The sequence below is a fragment of the Rhinoderma darwinii genome, chromosome 8, assembly GCF_050947455.1.
Source record: "Rhinoderma darwinii isolate aRhiDar2 chromosome 8, aRhiDar2.hap1, whole genome shotgun sequence".
In the NCBI taxonomy this organism is placed as follows: Eukaryota; Metazoa; Chordata; class Amphibia; order Anura; family Rhinodermatidae; genus Rhinoderma; species Rhinoderma darwinii.
The window spans coordinates 25,271,710-25,290,472 of record NC_134694.1 but is presented as its reverse complement, the minus strand read 5'-3'; the positions used below and the strand labels follow the sequence as shown (position 1 = coordinate 25,290,472).

Here is an 18,763-nt window from a genome sequence, read left to right as displayed (position 1 = left end):
GTATATATGTCTGTGTGTATGTATAGGTAGACTAATAGATCCAGCAGCATCGGTATAATGTGGGTGCAAGCCAACGAGAGCAGACCAAGATCCCAATTGTATATAGTACAAAAAAATAGGCAGCACTCCGTTCAAGTAAAGGTGAAAAAGAGGGTACTTTATTGTCCCATAAACAGCAACGTTTCAGCTCCTTCCGCTGGAGCCTTTCTCAAGCAACTAACATGTGAGTGATACAGTGTATAAATCCTAGTGTCAATCAACAATCAATAAAAGACCAATAAGGTCAGAGCATATAAAAATACATTAATAAAAAAGGAATTTTCAAAGCAACACACATCATTACAAAAAGTGCAAACACATCATGTACAATTAAGTTGGATACTAAAAAGTACAGAATCTCAAAGCAGCAATCTCTTTAAAGTATCCAATGCATACAAGTGGGAACATCCGTGAAGTGTATATGTGCATAATATAAATAATTAAAAACGGAGATCACCTCATGGAGCCTCCTCATCACGGCGCCGCCATTAAGGAAACCAGAGAGCGAAACTGCGCATGCGTGAAGAATTAAAACGCGTCTAGGGCATCAGAGATATCTGAATGACGGCCGCGCATGCGCCCAACATCCAGGATGCAGACGCGGCCATCTTACATGTGGGAACAACAGGGTAATCGTGTTAAATGTGACGTAAGAACACTAATATATCAATTATTTCCATAAATAGATACCTTAAAGTGCATGTGCAATGTACATCTGTAGTGTACCTAGAGATTATGAAAAGAAAACGGGTGTACCACGTAGTGAGCATTTAAGTCTGAACACAGACAGCGACCTCTACAGTAAGTAAAACAGAATGCAAGTGTCAACTAGATTAAGAATAGTAAATGGAGATTAAAGAGAAAGACAGATTGACTTGACTGTATCCTTCTGTCAAAATAAGGCACAGGGCGTACAGGCACCAAAGATACAAAATGCATCTATGTGCTACAATGTAACCCCAAAATCCTATATACATAGATTGTTTACAGTAGTCTGTCCATAAAATGACTGTAATTATAGAAAGAAAAAAAGGGGGAAAAAACGAGCACCCACTATGTGAGACCCAAATAGAACAGGTATAAATAGATAATAAAACCATTAAAAAATATCTCATATGATGCCCAAAGACACAATACATCATAGAAAATTTTGCGAAAAATGCTTAGTTTATTATATAGAATTCGTGATGACTTGTAACTCCAGAGGTGTTCTTCAACATAACATGAGAGAATCTGAAAAACAAATAAAATATCTGTAAATATTAAAATATATCATGTATGTATACCAATGAAAAAACGTCAAGTTCTGACATAGATGGATCCGAGGAAAGGAAATATATATATATATATATATATATATATATATATATATATATCTGTGTGTGTGTATGTATATATATATATGTCTGTGTGTGTATGTATATATATATATATATATATATATACACATACAGTGAAGGAAATAAGTATTTGATCCCTTGCTGATTTTGTAAGTTTGGCCACCGTCAAAGTCATGAACAGTCTAGAATTTTTAGGCTAGGTTAATTTTACCAGTGAGAGATAGATTATATATATATTGAAAAAAATAAGAAAATCACAAAGTCAAAATTCTATATATTTATTTGCATTGTGCAGAGAAATAAGTATTTGATCCCCTACCAACCATTAAGAGTTCAGCCTCCTCCAGACCAGTTACACGCTCCAAATCAACTTGGTGCCTGCATTAAAGACAGCTGTCTTACATGGTCACCTATATAAAAGACTCCTGTCCACAGACTCAATTAATCAGTCTGACTCTAACCTCTACAACATGGACCAAAGAGCTTTCTAAGGATGTCAGGGACAAGATCATAGACCTGCACAAGGCTGGAATAGGCTACAAAACCATAAGTAAGACGCTGGGTGAGAAGGAGACAACTGTTGGTGCAATAGTAAGAAAATGGAAGACATACAAAATGACTGTCAATCGACATCGATCTGGGGCTCCATGCAAAATCTCACCTCGTAGGGTATCCTTGATCCTGAAGAAGGTGAGAGCTCAGCCGAAAACTACACGGGGGGAACTTGTTAATGATCTCAAGGCAGCTGGGACCACAGTCACCAAGAAAACCATTGGTAACACATTACGCCGTAATGGATTAAAATCCTGCAGTGCCCGCAAGGTCCCCCTGCTCAAGAAGGCACATGTACAGGCCCGTCTGAAGTTTGCAAATGAACATCTGGATGATTCTGAGAGTGTTTGGGAGAAGGTGCTGTGGTCAGATGAGACTAAAATTGAGCTCTTTGGCATTAACTCAACTCGCCGTGTTTGGAGGAAGAGAAATGCTGCCCATGACCCAAAGAACACCGTCCCCACTGTCAAGCATGGAGGTGGAAACATTATGTTTTGGGGGTGTTTCTCTGCTAAGGGCACAGGACTACTTCACCGCATCAATGGGAGAATGGATGGAGCCATGTACCGTCAAATCCTGAGTGACAACCTCCTTCCCTCCACCAGGACATTAAAAATGGCTCGTGGCTGGGTCTTCCAGCACGACAATGACCCGAAACATACAGCCAAGGCAACAAAGGAGTGGCTCAAAAAGAAGCACATTAAGGTCATGGAGTGGCCTAGCCAGTCTCCAGACCTTAATCCCATCGAAAACTTATGGAGGGAGCTGAAGATCCGAGTTGCCAAGCGACAGCCTCAAAATCTTAATGATTTACAGATGATCTGCAAAGAGGAGTGGGCCAAAATTCCATCTAACATGTTTGCAAACCTCATCATCAACTACAAAAAACGTCTGACTGCTGTGCTTGCCAACAAGGGTTTTGCCACCAAGTATTAAGTCTTGTTTGCCAAAGGGATCAAATACTTATTTCTCTGTGCACAATGCAAATAAATATATATGATTTTGACAATGTGATTTTCAGTTTTTTTTATATAATCTATCTCGCACTGGTAAAATTAACCTAGCCTAAAAATTCTAGACTGTTCATGGCTTTGACAGTGGGCAAACTTACAAAATCAGCAAGGGATCAAATGCTTATTTCCTTCACTGTGTGTGTGTGTGTGTGTGTGTGTGTGTGTGTGTGTGTGTGTGTGTGTGTGTGTGTATATATATATATATATATATATATATATATATAGTGATACATATCCGTTTTATACAAGCGCTCTGCAGACCATGTAAGTGAATACTGTTCAATTCAGTGACTCACATGGGACGACTTCTCTGGTTGTATTCGTTCACTTTCCCTTTTCTCCTACATCCAGCCCAGACTACAAGGACGACTTCTCCCAACCAACTTATTCCCCAACCTCTACAAAAACTCACCATCCATAGTGCCCCAGATAGTAATAATACCACATTTAGACCGCGCACAGTAATAGTACACCTCTTTTGTGCTCCACACAATCGTGACCCTAAACCATAATAGGGTCCCCTTTGGGCCCCAAACAGCAATAGATCCCCCACACAGTAGTAATGTCCTTTCTACCCCTTTGTACCCTCACACAATAGTAGTCCTCTTTTTGCTGTGCTGTAGTGTCGGGATTGTGTTAGCGAAGTGTCAGTATTCTAAATACACATCACGTCCTGGCTGGTAGTGATGCCTATTCATTTTCAGGACACTTGAGTAACGACGTGTGTGTATGTGGCTGCACATAGTGATCTAGTAAGATCACTATACTGTGTAAATGAATGTAGAGAAGTGTATGACGCTGATTGGTCAGCGTCATACACTTATCTCCACAACGCCCACTTGGTCAAAAAGTAAAGCACGCCCAGTTGTCTAAGAAAGTCATTAGCATAAAGCTAAAATAGGTCAAAAATAGGCCAATAAAAAAACACTGCTGTAATCTTCATTACAGCGCCAATAACATTATGTAGAAGATAGGCCACTTGTAGTGTGGTGACAGGGCCTCTTTAAGCTCCCCATAACAGCTGCTATACCTGCTGCTCTAGTAACACTTGTTTTACAAAGTTCAGATGAATTCACACTGGCCTTACTTCAACTAGCAGGGTTTTGTAAGGCCCCATGTACACGACCGTGGATTTTATCCGTAATTACAGACCCATTAATTTATATGGCCGACTGACCCCTTCCCGTATATTTACGGGAAGGTGTCTGGACTGTAGAAAGATTTAGTAAAAAAAATAGGCCTGTGCGTAACCGTGATCACGGACCGGGATTACAGCTACAGCCATGTGCAGGGGGCTTAAGAAAGGGATTTATTGCTGATGCACCTCTAATGCTCGGGATTGGTGAGATACAAAAGGGAAATATTGGTTGCCCATCTGACAACTTTCATGCTAAAAAAGAATGGCAAAGTGCATCCTGAAACCCCTGCCTTGGGCACCAAGGGAGCTTGTCCCGCCCCTGATTCATGCACGGCAAATGTATAAAGTTCTACGTTAGTCTCGCTTCGCTTAGACCCTGTTCACATCCTTCGTGATGTACGCTTAACGTGTACGCCAGGAAAGCTACCGGCATACGTGCTAAATGTGTCCATAGGGTTATATTAGCCTGATGGAGGCCAAAAGTAGACTATGCTTTTCCATACAAAAATATCCAATAAAAAAAAAAAAAAAAAAGTTTTTTTCTTAGAGAGGATTTTTTTTTTTTTTACAATGGGAACCTATTTGTGATGGATACCACTGTATGGCATCCATTTAACATATACATTGGGAGATTTTCAAGCATATACCTTAGAGGCCATAACCATAATGTGAACAGGGCCTTCCTTACAGTAATACGGAGCATGCACTTTATTCACTGACTTTGGGGATGATCTTTTATGCGGATACAATAAACAGGTTCTTCCTATTTTGTTTCACTCATGAAGCTATTACAAAGCGGAGTACTGTCAGTGGGACAGATAGGCATCCCATGAGTCAGCAACGACAGGAGCCAGCTGGTAGTTTGCACCAGGAACGGATTAGATGTGTAGCCTAGCTCTGTGACTGGATATAAATCCTTTTTGCCTGACTGTTATGAAGGGGAGAGGCTGGTGCTTGCTCCACGCTGTGCCCCTCTGCCTCTCTTCTGCTTCTCACTCACCCCAATGCCTGTGATCACACCATGAGCAGGAGAACTGCTGCAGCCATCTGGAGTGCGCTCTGTCTTCTTGCAGGTAAATGGGATTTATCTTGGAGGTGAGGATCACCGCATCCATAAGAGCATTCAAGCTGATCAAGGGAGAACTAGAGGTTATAGCAAAACTAGTATAAGAACTGTAGTTATCCAGCTCCTAGACATATATTGTTTAGCTCCACACACTGGTACCCAACAGTTGTCTATTATAATTATAATCATAGTTCTAGTATATCTGAGGCCCTTGGCAAGCACAAAATGCATAAAACTTGTCTGGAATGAGGGGAAAAAACTTCATAGAGGCCTATAGTAAAAATGTAGAGAATTTACTGTAGATGCAGCAACTTTCAAACGTATCTACAGAAAAGTATCTACAGGATGAGAAATAAAATATCGATATGGACTTGCTGTAAGTGTTTACAAGCCAGATATACGCTGTGAAGTATTAGGTGTGTTATTCTTTTAGTGTATTATGGGGAATGTTGTAATATTTGAGATTGTTTAGTACAATAATATTTAGTTGTTACAATTCTGTGCAGTATTATACTCTACCCCTAACATTACTCAAAAACTACAATGTTTATTATGAAGGAAAACTCTGGACACGTTCTCATTATAAACTTTTCCTATACACTTATCCTGTAACCTGTCATGACTATACTGAAGCTTTGTCTCCGCTTTTGCCATTATTATGAGTTGATTATTTTTTTTTTAAATAATATTACTAGATCCATGATATTATGCTATACAGTAAATAGATTTTAGACTTTTCACTGATTCATGATTGACTAACAATTAGTTATTTCGATTATTAATTGGAGTATTAAGTCTTACTAGACTGTAATTACGGGCTATATGGATTATAGGTTTATTTTCACCATGAATAGACAGTAGCTGAATATCTGGATTTAAGAATTCAGATCTGAAATGCTGAGCATATTTGCAAAATGAAGTTGGTGGTTGTTGTGTTTGTTTTTGTTTTTTTGTAGGGTTCCATCTATTTCTATGGTGTACAATCTGATGCACAATTGTATCAGTTTGCATCAGTCTAAGGGCTCATTCACACGAGCGTGAATCTCGTTCGTGTGCTATGCATTGAAATAACACACAGCACACGGCCAATGGGGCTGTTCACACGTGTGAGTTTTCACGCAGCGAGTGTTCGTTGCGTGAAACTCACTGCATGTCCTATATTGGTGCGTATTCATGCACCTAGCCGCCCATTGAAGTCTATGGGTGCGTGAAAGCCACGGATTGCACATGGATGCACATACGCGTGCTTACCGTGTTTTACGCATCAATTGCATTGAAAAAAAAGAGTGCTTGCGAGTTCGTGAAACACACATGCCACTCGCAAAGCACAGTGATGCAAAACGCAACGCAAATGGGCAGATTTACGCGTGTTTTTTATTCGCGTAAATCTGTCACGCTCATCTGAATGTAGCCTTACCAGGATCATTTCATCATTTGTTTTAACACATTCTGTTTGTTTGGCTCCTGTAAAAACAAGCAAATAAAAAATGATGCAACGTGATATTTTTTCCCATGTTGTATTTTGACTAATTAGTTTTAAGAAACATCTTTATTGAAATAACAATTGTGAATATGATCAGAATTGCTGTTCTATTTAACGGGAGTTGATTGCGTGGGCAATGAATATATTTATCTGGAGCCAGCACTGCCTGGTACAGCCCTGTGCATTTTGTTTGTCTTAAGTAATGGACTGCTTGTGTCAGTCCTGGGAAGAATTTGCTGCATTCCTGTGTGCGCTCACTCCTGATGAACATGAAAAGGGAGGGCTGGAGGAGGTATAGCGTAAGATATGAGCTCTCGTGATGAAGGGTTAACTGCTCTGTCCAGGTTAGGACTAGAAGCTTTCACTTGACTGTAACCGAGTGAATGTCAATTTGTACTATTCCTGTTACTTATTTCATTATTGTCACATTGGTTGAGGTCCGGGAGAGGAGACCCCACTTATGTCCTGAATAAATGAGGTGTAGTTTTCATTAACACCCAAAAATGTCACTGGAAAGATGTAGGGTAGATGCATACAGTGCATTCATGGAGATTTCCATGTGTAGACCCCACTGGTGGGACCTTCTGAGATGCACGTTACAATGCAAAACTCCTTGTTACTTTTTTGAAAATTTTTCGACTGCGCTATTGATTCAGTAAAAAACAAAGGAACCCTGTCGCAACGGTGACAAACGGAAACCATTAGCAAACTTTCCGTCACCATTGAGATCAATGGTGATGCAAACAAAAGCTAAGGTTTCCATTGAGGGGTTCCCCCAACAGAAACCTCCGACGGAACTCAACGGAAAGACAATGCTGATGTGAACAGGCCCTAACAATAAAGTGCTGTTAACCACATTTCTGTATGAAGAGAAGGAACTTCATCCCATTTAGGTTAATCTACAGTCATAGAGCACTGGGTGTGATCAGTAATAATCCTTGGAGCCATATGTCATCTGAGTTTAGTCTCTAAACTTCTAACAAGGAAACAATAAAAACTGTTTAGGGTATATTCACACACGGTTGATTTTGTTGCAGAAATTTCTACAACTGCTCCATATACCTGAATAGGGTTTGTAAAAAAAAAAATACATGCACATGTTGCAAAAACAAATCATTTTAGTAATTCATACAGCTGGTGGCTAGATCCAATGACTATATTTTCAATGGCACTCTGTTAACCTTATCCCTGTACCAGTTATATTGCGGTAGTGTATTCCTGAACTAGGAGATCATTCAAAGAGATTTATCATCTATTATAAATATTGATATTCGATGTAACCTGGTATAGAGTTCAGGGTCTGCCATTTCTGATCATTTTCATTTAAGCCTTGTTGTAATTTCTGCAACCTGCAATTATTCAGTAGCTGGCACCATATTCCCCAACAGGTGTTCACACTGCAATTTTGGAACATAAATCATCCTTTACATTCCATTTTTTCCGAAAAATATCCTTGCAAATGCAGAAGTGGTTCATGTAATAAGCATTTATTGATTTCCAGCATTATAAAGAGCGAAAAACAAACCACAGAGAATAGTTGACTTTTTTTTTGTAAACAAATTTTATTGAGTTTTATAACATTACAAAAAGCAGAAAATCAAAGAAAAATCAAATATTATATATCAAAATTGATCTATGAGAAAAGGAAATGTACAATAATAGCAACATATTGCATAAGATATAACAGAGAATACAATATTCTGCAACATTCGCATTATCGCCGATGTACATTGAGGTACTTGTTGTTACAAATAACATTAGACCAGAGTAACTTAAACAATCAAACGTACCCCCCCCCCCCCCCCCCACCATAGCTCAGGGGCCCATCAGTTTTCAATTAATCTTCAATAGAAACCAATATACGACATTTGGACATCAGATCTAATAATCATATATATCTTCATGGTCAAGCTTTGTGTACCCCCCCTCCCTGCACTAGTCCTTCACTGAGACCCCAAGTTACCTAGCGTCCCCGCAACCGCTCTTGTCAAATACCAGGACGTGTAATGAAATGGTGCCATCAATTCCACAATCTCGCTTTGTTGATAATGCTTGGAAATAAAAGTCTTCCATTTCTGGAAAAATTTGGAAGCTTTAGCTTCCGGTGTACGCTCTATGTCTAACTTATCCATATGTATACCCTTCTTCATCTGGTACACTAGATCTGTAAGTGTAGGTATAAGGGGCGTAGGCCATTGTGCCAATAAGCATCTTTTAGCAATCAGCAAGAATACATGAAGGGCTTGTGGTACACTAGGGAGATCGGGAAAGACATGAAACAGCAGAGATAGTGGGTCCAGGGTAAGTGAGATTTCCCAAGTATCCTTTATAAATTGCACTATCTCGGTCCAATACGGAACGAGTTTGGGGCACTTCCATAATCCATGTAGAAGATCGGTTTTGGGAGTGGCACATCTTGGGCAAGCCTCCAATCTATCTGGCGCATTTGGATGTGGGGGAATATTGAACCCATAAATAGCGCGATGTATAAATTTAAAATGTGTCTCACGCCATTGCTCATTTACTACCGCTTTTCTCACTTTTAACCACCCTTTCAAAATTTGTTGAGATAATTCTGAGACCGGGAACTCTTTGCTCCATGCTTTAAACAGAAGTGCTGCCGTAGACCTCCCCTGTTGGTCCCGAAATGTTTTATACAGATGTGATAAGGAGGTTTTTGCTGGAGGAGATTCAATCATAGAATCAATGGGGTTTTCCAACCACGCCTGTGTCACCCCTCGACTTAAGGAGCGTATAAAAGAGTGTAGCTGACAGTAAGCTAAATGATGATGCAAAGGGATATTAAAAGTATCTACCAGTTCCTGAAAGCTCCTTACACGGTTTTCAGAAGGGTGCAGAATGTGCCTGAGTGTTGTGATGCCCAAAGCCCGCCAATGCTGAAAATTAGAGTTTTCTCTCCCCTGCGTGAAGCCCGGGTGTCCCCATAGATTCATGTGTGGGGATATACGCTGAGGAAGCCCAAATGAAGACCTAAGGGACTTCCATGCCATTATTGTATCTCGTAATAATATGCGGTGCCTCACATTGTCAGGAAGTATACCAAAAGCAGTATGCAGCAACGATGACAACTGCAGCGGATACACCACTCCTGCCTCTAGGGAATAATTGGAATAAAAGTTAGATTGCTGCAACCAGTCTATCCCGTGACGAGCCAGGCATGCTAAATTGTACCTACGAAGGTCCGGGAAATTAAGGCCTCCCTGGTCTTTGGGTAACATAAGCTTCCTCAGCGCTATCCTTGGTCGTTTTTGGGACCAAATAAAGGACGTAAAGGCTGCATTAAGTTTCAAAATATCAGTGTGTCTAAGGAGAAGGGGTATAGTCTGCATCGGGTACAGCAATCTGGGAAAACTTATCATCTTAAGTAAATGACATTTTCCCATAAAAGATAATGGCAAGCTGCGCCACCTCGTTAATTCATTAACCAATTTAGACAACAGGGGGGGGGTAGTTGAGAGTATATATAGAATCTGGGGTACAGCCTATATGGATTCCCAGATATTTGATTGAACTTTTGGCTATGGTCACCGGGATGTTTAGAGTGGACCAGTTACTTGAGGTTCGTGTACGGGACAAATCTAGGAGTTCACATTTCTCCACATTCACCTTAAACCCGGAAGAGGCCTCGAAAGCCCTCAGTAGGTCAAAAACCCTAGGAAGGTCCCTAAGCGGGTCTGATAAAAAGACCAATACATCGTCTGCAAAATATGACGCCTTAACTACTGCCGAGCCTACCGCTATACCATGAATATCCCCATCAGCCTCCAATGTCCTAATAAAAGGTTCAAGGGCAATGTTAAAAAGAAGAGGGGAAAGCGGGCAACCTTGTCTGGTGCCCTTAAATAAAGGAATAGGGGATGACAGGAAACCAGGAGTGTATACCCGTGCTGACGGTTCTGTGTAAAGTGCGGACAAGTATGTGCGAAAAGGGCCCACTATATGCATGGAATCTAGAGTCCTACGCAACCATCCCCAGTCCACCATATCAAAAGCTTTTTCGGCATCCACAGTAAGGATTGCTGGAGATGGATGAGCAGGAGTATTAAGATTTACGTCGTCTAGAACACTCAGAATTTTCCGTATGTTTGACACTGCTGAGCGGCCCTTGACGAAGCCCACCTGGCTAGGGGAAATTAATCTAGGGAGAATGAAGGCTAGCCTATCTGCCATTATTTTAGACATCAACTTAAGGTCCAAATTAATTAACGAGATTGGTCGGTATGATGATGCTAGAGCAGGATCCTTATCCTGTTTCGGCAATACCTTTTATATAAGCGACATTAGAGGCTGGTGGAATCGGCTGTCCAGACAGGTAGCCATTATATAGTTGAAGCAAACATGGAGCCATTTGATCCCTCAGAGCTTTGAAATATTCCCCAGTATACCCATCGGGGCCTGGCGCTTTATTGAGTTTCAAGGAATTGATCGCAGATTTAAGCTCATCTTCCGTAATTGGGGAATCTAACAAGACCTTCTCTTCCTCGGTAAGAACAGGCAAATTTAGTGAATCTAAAGAAAGAGGAGTCACCCCCGGTATACTCTGGCGACTGGCGTATAAAGTGGCATAAAAATCCCTCAAAATGGAATTGATCTGTTTGGGGTGATTCTGCATCTGCCCCAATTGATCCTTTAACCTAGCGATAACAGAGTGTGACCATGGTCCTTTTGAGAGCCTGGCCAGAAGACTGCCTGCCTTGTTGCCAAATCGAAACAATTTCGCCTCTAAGGCCGAACGCTTCAATTTCTCACCCTTATCTAACCATAGCTCGTAATCGCTTTTGGTTTTTTCCAGGCTTCTCTATTAACTAGAGAAGGCGAATTCTGGAAAAGAGTGTAAGATGTCCTGAGAGTTGTACTGTAAGTCTCAATTTTTTGTTTAGTTACTTTCTTAAAATTAGCGACATATGCCATAATGTGACCCCGCATGACTACCTTCGCTGTATCCCAATAAAGCTGGGTGTTATCTGCATGAGCTCCATTTGTCAATTCAAACTCCTGCCACCATCCTTTAAGTTTGCTTTGGAAGGATTCCTCCGTAGCCAGATTTGACGGAAATCTCCATAAGTAATCCGTGCCGTGGGGGAAGCAATCATGTACTTCCAATACTACAGGGGAATGATCCGAGATAAGCATCTGCTCAATTGCACACCCTCGCATTCGGTGTAATAAAAGTGGGGATACTAACATATAGTCAATGCGAGACCAGGATTGGTGTGGATGTGAATAATGGGAATATTCTCTACCATCTGGGTTTTGAAGTCTCCAGATATCCGTCAAATCAGTGGCTGTAAGGAATTTTTTTAATATCGCTTCAGTTGTGATAGAGGGGGCTCTCCCCCCCTGAGCTGTGGTGGTCCTATCTTCACTCGGGTGTAAAACGACATTTAGGTCACCTCCTAGAATTTTATGTGGATGTCGATCCGCTCCAATTGTAGTGCTTAAATTGTGAAAAAAGGATGAACTACGTGTGTTTGGGTCATAGACATTGTATAGACTGATATGTTCTGTGGAGCCAGTAAGTAACACATTTATCCATCGACCTTCCGAGTCTCTAGACACCTGTGACACTGTTGAGGAAAACTTTTGGTGTATAAGAACAAGAACTCCAGCTTTCGAATCGACAGCCGGGGATCCGAACACTTGACCCACCCACAACCTTTTCATCCTAAAGAAATCTGCCTCTGCCAAATGCGTTTCTTGTAAGAGTGCTATGTCTGCACGCAAACGCTTCAGATGACGCAGTATCATCATGCGTTTATGTGGAGACCTTAGTCCTTTGACGTTCCAGGATATAATTCTCATATAAGAGCAATTGAATATACGGTATGGAAATAGATGTCCCTGAGCATGGATTCCCACAACATAAACTGCCTATTCAACCGTTTAACTAAAAACAATAAAACAATCCCCGCACTGGAGGTGTGGATTAATACCTTATCTCCCACCCATTGGTGCAATAAGACTTCACTTATTTCCGACACACAGAAATACATTACCAAAAAAGCAACTAGGTTATGTATCATAGAGCAATTACATTCAGTAGCCTTCCATTCCCCCGTTCCTAAGTAGAATCAACTGGGGTTGCTTAATAAAGAACAACATGAAACAGTTAGTATGTCCATACCACATCTTCCATATCGGCAAGACTCAGAAGAAATGAAAAACCGTCATCCAGACCCTTCTCTCTGGCAGGTAATATAGAAGCTGACTCAAAACAGGCAATCATCGGTGATCATCAGCTCTGTCCGACCATATTAGTCATCAAAATCTTGTCAGGTATCAGCTGAAACCAGACGTCCCACCCGCTGAGGCTTCGGAGAAGATGGCGGAATTGTAGTAATGTCCCGACTGTCTTCTACGCTCTGCCTCCGAAATCCCGGAGCCGAGCGATGAGGTACATCCTTTGAAATTGAGGGCTTCAAGCTTGCAATGGCCTCTTCCGGGGACTGGAACGAATCAAATGACCCATCCGAATGAAAAACTTTTAAAACCGCAGGGTACAGTAAAGCAAATTTCATCTGGCGTTTGTATAAATCTGAGCAAATTTGAGAGAATGCTCGCCTTTTCTTAGTAACTTCCGCCGAGAAGTCTCCAAAGATGAGGATACGATGGCCTTTGTAATCTAATCCATCTTTTCTGTTCTTGAAGGATTTGAGCACAAACATCTTGTCAGAGTAATCTAGGTACTTTACAATTACTTGCCTCGGGCGATCTCTCATTGTATTCACATCGCTACGATTATCTGACTTTGCCGCACGCAGATCAGCTCCAATTCTATGTGCTCTTTCCACCCTGCATGGATGGTGAATGCCCAAAGCTGCCGGCAGATCCAGCTCACATAGACGTCTCAGATCTTTAGCTGGCACCGATTCTGGTAAGCCGACGATGCGCAGATTATTCCGCCGAGAGCGGTTCTCTAGATCTTCTACCCGCTCCCAGTTTCTTGTTCTCCAACCGTGTATCTCGTACAAGTTGCTGTACCTCCTCAAGTCCAGAATCCATATCCTGAATCGCCGTTTCCAGCTTATCTAGACGTTCCTCATGCTGTGTCACCGAGGTATGCAGGTGCGACAATGAGGTTTCTATCGTTTTAGACAGAGATTCCTGCAAATCTGGGGTAATTAACTGTGCCACCTGTAACGCCAGTTGCTTGTAATCAATAACACAGGATGTGTCGTCCATGCCCCGTACTTGTGAGGAGCTGAGCTCCGAATGTTCAGGCAAGACACTAGGCGGGACAGGCCCGTCCGCCATATTGGGCAGTTGTTCAGCCACGCGGCCTGATTTGCTTTGCGTCTTGGATTTCCCCATTACTGAGACAAATCTGTCCATGCACTCACCGGTCGAACGGGTACTGCGCCCGGAAGATGGCTGGGTGATCTGTGCTTCCCCAGAGAACGTAAGTATGGTCTGACAGGGAGATATGTGGAACGGAGGCAGGAGCGCTCTCAGGCGTGCATCTCTACATGCCGGGGCCGGAACCGGAAGTCTAGTTGACTTTTTTAAGGTAGTCTTATAGTAGGGAATTAGTTCTTATTTGATATAAAGTAATCTGTCGATTTTATCAGGGGCATACGTACAATAAATCAAAATGGGCTCCTCCTCATGATGATGGTTTATGCTACCACATTGCCCTAAACTTGGTAACACCCAAGAGGCTTAACTTGAAGACCCTGGGCCCCGATGCAAAATCTATAACAGCGCCTCAAACTTTACACACAGTTTATTGCACTAGTGTCCTCTTATGTGGCAGAGGAACCACTGGGCTACCTAAAGAACCAGTTCCCAGGGCTAGCTGCAACCTCTACACCTCTAAATACTACACTCTATACTATCACCGTACAGGAATAATTACTACAGTTATGTCACAGAACCTGGATAATGCACACAATGATATCCAACCACAGGAATAATGGACACTGTGACGTCACAGCACATGGCTAATGACCAGAGCGTAGTCGGGAGTTATAAGCACAGTGATGTCATAGTACATGCATAACAAATACAATGAAGTCATAGGGATGATGCACACAGTGATGTCATAGTACAGTAATCATGGTTACAGTGTATCACAATATAGGAATGATTAACAAATTGATGTCACAAAATAGCAATAACAAAAACAGTGATGTCAGAGTATATGGAAACGGTGAAGGATTATTGCACACAGTGATATCATAGAACAGGAATAATAAAAACTGATTTCATCGCTAAAGGGTCACAGTAGAGATATCATTAACATTAGACACTAGGCCCACGTGTGACTGCACCCCCTATAGTTATGCCTTTTGTAACTCACTGTTTCCCATTCCATGTGCATGAAGTTCAGGATGGTCCTCACATACTGTTTGTTATTTGCTGATCTTGTGGTAACTAAGAAGCAGCAGCCCTGTGTACATTTTCTTTACCTGTGTAGAAGGTGCTGGGGAACTCGGTGCACCCATTTCTATAGGCACCATAGTAACTACATAGTATGTACATTCTTCCTTTAGAAATGTGATATTAGAAAAAGTGAACCCGACTAAACACACAACACAGATTTAAAATCATTATTGCACTTATAAGTTAACCAACATGATGATCACTCTTTTAAAGATTCACTTCTGTTTTGATCATTACTATAGCTGTGGTTCAAGAAAGCCCCAGATGTGTTGTAACCCTCTCGAGAAGTCAGAAAAACATTGTTGCTTTCTTCCAGAAACCGTGCTGCTCGTAGGCCTTGAGTGGTATTGCAGCTCAGCCCCCCACACACAGACCATGGACATGAGTGGCGCTTTTTATGGAAGAAAACAGCAGTTTTTTTTTTTACCTCATAAATCCCTTTACTCTGTTCTGGAACTACTGAGCCACAGGGACTCTGTGTGCTGACCTACGATGCTTCTTGGGGAGAATAGCTCTGTGGTACAGGCTGCAATGGAGCATGCCACAATATTTTATTTTCTGGTGGATTCATATAGAATTTAACAGCAAAAAATGCCTTTTGTATGAAATAGAAGACAGACGGAGGCAGAGGCGTAGCTGGGTTCTCCAGCACCCGGGGCAAAGATTCAGTTTGGTGACCCCCCCCAACCTCTTTCCCAACATCTCCTTCCCCCTCGCCGTGTTTGTTTTCTCTACCAATCAATGACGTGTCATTTCTTTTACATATTTTTTTTATGTAACTCGGGCCTAAAAACATTTGTACATTTTACAAGCAATATAGTTCTATACACCACACCAGAACCAAACTCAAGTACATATATACAGCACCAGCAAAAATACAGCTCAATTTAGTGAAACCCCTGCCATATAGGTTTGCACTAAATTGTTTCCAGCTCCCAGCATGGCCCAAATAATGTTAAGGTTATGCTGGGAGTTGCTGTTTCACAAAAAATAAATCCTATCATAATCACACCACCCATCATCTCGCTGCAGATCATACGGTGACTACATTACTGATTATTGGCAGGATAAACATTTACATTAAGTGACTCACCGGTAACGTCTCAGATTCTAGTTCTTTTTCTCCATCCGGTCCAGACCTCTATGATGACTTCTCCCGGTCACAGCCCATTTCTGCGGTTTGCCGCTCAGATGTCTTCAGCTTCTCACTTTTCCAACATTTCTACACCTATAAATAAATATAAAGTTATCATTATACCACACACTACACCCCTAAATATAATTGCACCATACACTGCACCTCTAATTATAATAGCACCATTCACCATGTCCCCCCCTACACACACACACACACACACACACACACACACACTGTGCCCCCTGTAGATAGTGCCTGCCATAGAGCCCCCTGTTGATAGTGCCCCCCATAGAGCCCCCTGTAGATAGTCCCCCCATATAGCCCACCCATGTATAGTGTCCCACAAATAGCTCCACAGATAGCCCACCCCTGTATATAGTGCTCCACATAGTCCACCCCTGTATATAGTGCTCCACAGATAGCCCACCCCTGTATATAGCCCCCCTGTAGATATAGCCCACTCCTGTATATAGTGCTCCACAGATAGCCCACCCCTGTATATAGCCCCCCTGTAGATATAGCCCACCCCTGTATATAGTGCTCCACAGATAGCCCATCCCTGTATATAGCCACCCTGTAGATATAGCCCACTCGTGTATATAGTGCTCCATAGATAGCCCACCTGTAGATATAACCCACCCCTGTCTATTGTGCTCCACAGATAGCCCACCCCTGTATATAGTGCTCCATAGATAGCCCACCCCTGTATATAGCCCCCTGTAGATATAGCCCACTCCTGTATATAGTGCTCCACAGATAGCCCACCCCTGTATATAGCCCCCCTGTAGATATAGCCCACTCCTGTATATAGTTCTCCACAGATAGCCCACCACCTGTAGATATAACCCACCCCTGTCTATTGTGCTCCACAGATAGCCCACTCCTGTATATAGTTCTCCACAGATAGCCCACCCCTGTATTTAGCCCCCTGTAGATATAGCCCACTCCTGTATATAGTGCTCCACAGATAGCCCACCCCTGTATATAGCCCCCCTGTAGATATAGCCCACTCCTGTATATAGTTCTCCACAGATAGCCCACCCCTGTATATAGCCCCCCTGTAGATATAGCCCACCCCTGTATATAGTGCTCCACAGATAGCCCATCCCTGTATATAGCCCCCTGTAGATATAGCCCTCTCCTGTATATAGTGCTCCATAGATAACCCACCCCTGTCTACTGTGCTCCACAGATAGCCCACCCCTGTATATAGTGCTCCATAGATAGCCCACCCCTGTATATAGCCCCTCTGTAGATATAGCCCACCCCTGTATATAGTGCTCCATAGATAGCCCACCCCAGTATATAGCCCCCCCCCCCATAGATAAAGCCCCCCCATAGATAAAGCCACACACTTTTTTTAATACAATAAAATAACAAACTATTTAAACTCACCATAATCCCGTCCAGCAGCAATGGAGACCTGCTCTCTTCTGCGCAGGTCTCCTGTGGTTGAACGAAGCGTCTATGAAAGGCACTGATTGGCTGGGCAGAATGACTTTCCCTGTCATTCAGCGCCTTACAATGACGCAAGCGGCGCAACGTATCGCACCGCTTCACTCGTGGAGAGGCACTGAATGGCCGGGCACGGAACGTACCAGGCTATTCATTGCTTCTAATTGTACCAGTGTCCTATAGACGCTGGAACAATTATAGTGCAGGAGGGGGTGGCGCTGGCGCCCCCCTCGAAGTTGTGCCCGAGGCATATGCCTCGCCTGCCCCCCCCCTAGCTACGCCCCTGGACGGAGGTCCAGTAATGCCCCTTTATGGGTGCCCTATTATAGCGCCGTACAACAAGGCTTTAGATTTGAGATATAGTGGTACAACCAGTTATTATATTTAAGGGGGGGGGGGCAGTTTCTTTTTCAGAAGGGTGTTGGATGACTTTTTAATAATTGCTTCTTTTAGTGAGATGAATTATATGTTTATTCCATTCGTCTGTTATCATTTATTTACATTTTAGAAACCATTTAGTGTGACAAATATATTACAGAAGAGGACATGCTTTTTCATGGCAATAGAACAGCTGAGAACCAGACCTTGGCATGCGCTTTGCGGGCCTCAGAATAATGAAGGACAATGTTTTTGTATCAAACTTTTATCACAGTCTATTTAATTAAAATAATTGACTAACTGGTGGCAGATCCCAAGTTAAGGGGATTATACAAATAAGTTGTATTTAATTCCAACCAGCGATTTTTAACTGCCTTCGTTTAGGAGAGCTTTGTAGAAGAGGGAGAGTTTAATACTATAGAAGAGCAAGATTAAGACTAATTGGAGACCTAGACATATTCTCATTGCATTCTAATTAAACCAAATGTACTGCAGACAGTGGCTTATGCCTGCTCTGTGGTGTATACAGCCTATTACGGACTGGTCTATGGGGTTTTAGTGTCTGCTCTGTCTCTGTAGGTGCTTCTGCACAGGTGGCCATGGGAAGTAGTGTCGTGATAATAATTTAAAATCTTGCTAATGTGACTTGTTTCCTATACTTGGGATCCCACAGATCCCTCTGCCATATAAAGCATAGCAGCCTTATAAGTGCGCACAAAAATATGGTTGCGGCAGTGGCACAACTCTAGTTTTATATG

At 42.2% G+C, this 18,763-nt stretch overlaps 1 protein-coding gene across 2 annotated transcripts in view; it reads left to right on the top strand.

Annotated features, from left to right (window-relative positions):
- CRB2 (crumbs cell polarity complex component 2) overlaps window positions 1-18,763 on the top strand; it is a 129,151-nt gene that overhangs the window by 68,094 nt on the left and 42,294 nt on the right. The window lies entirely within an intron of this gene.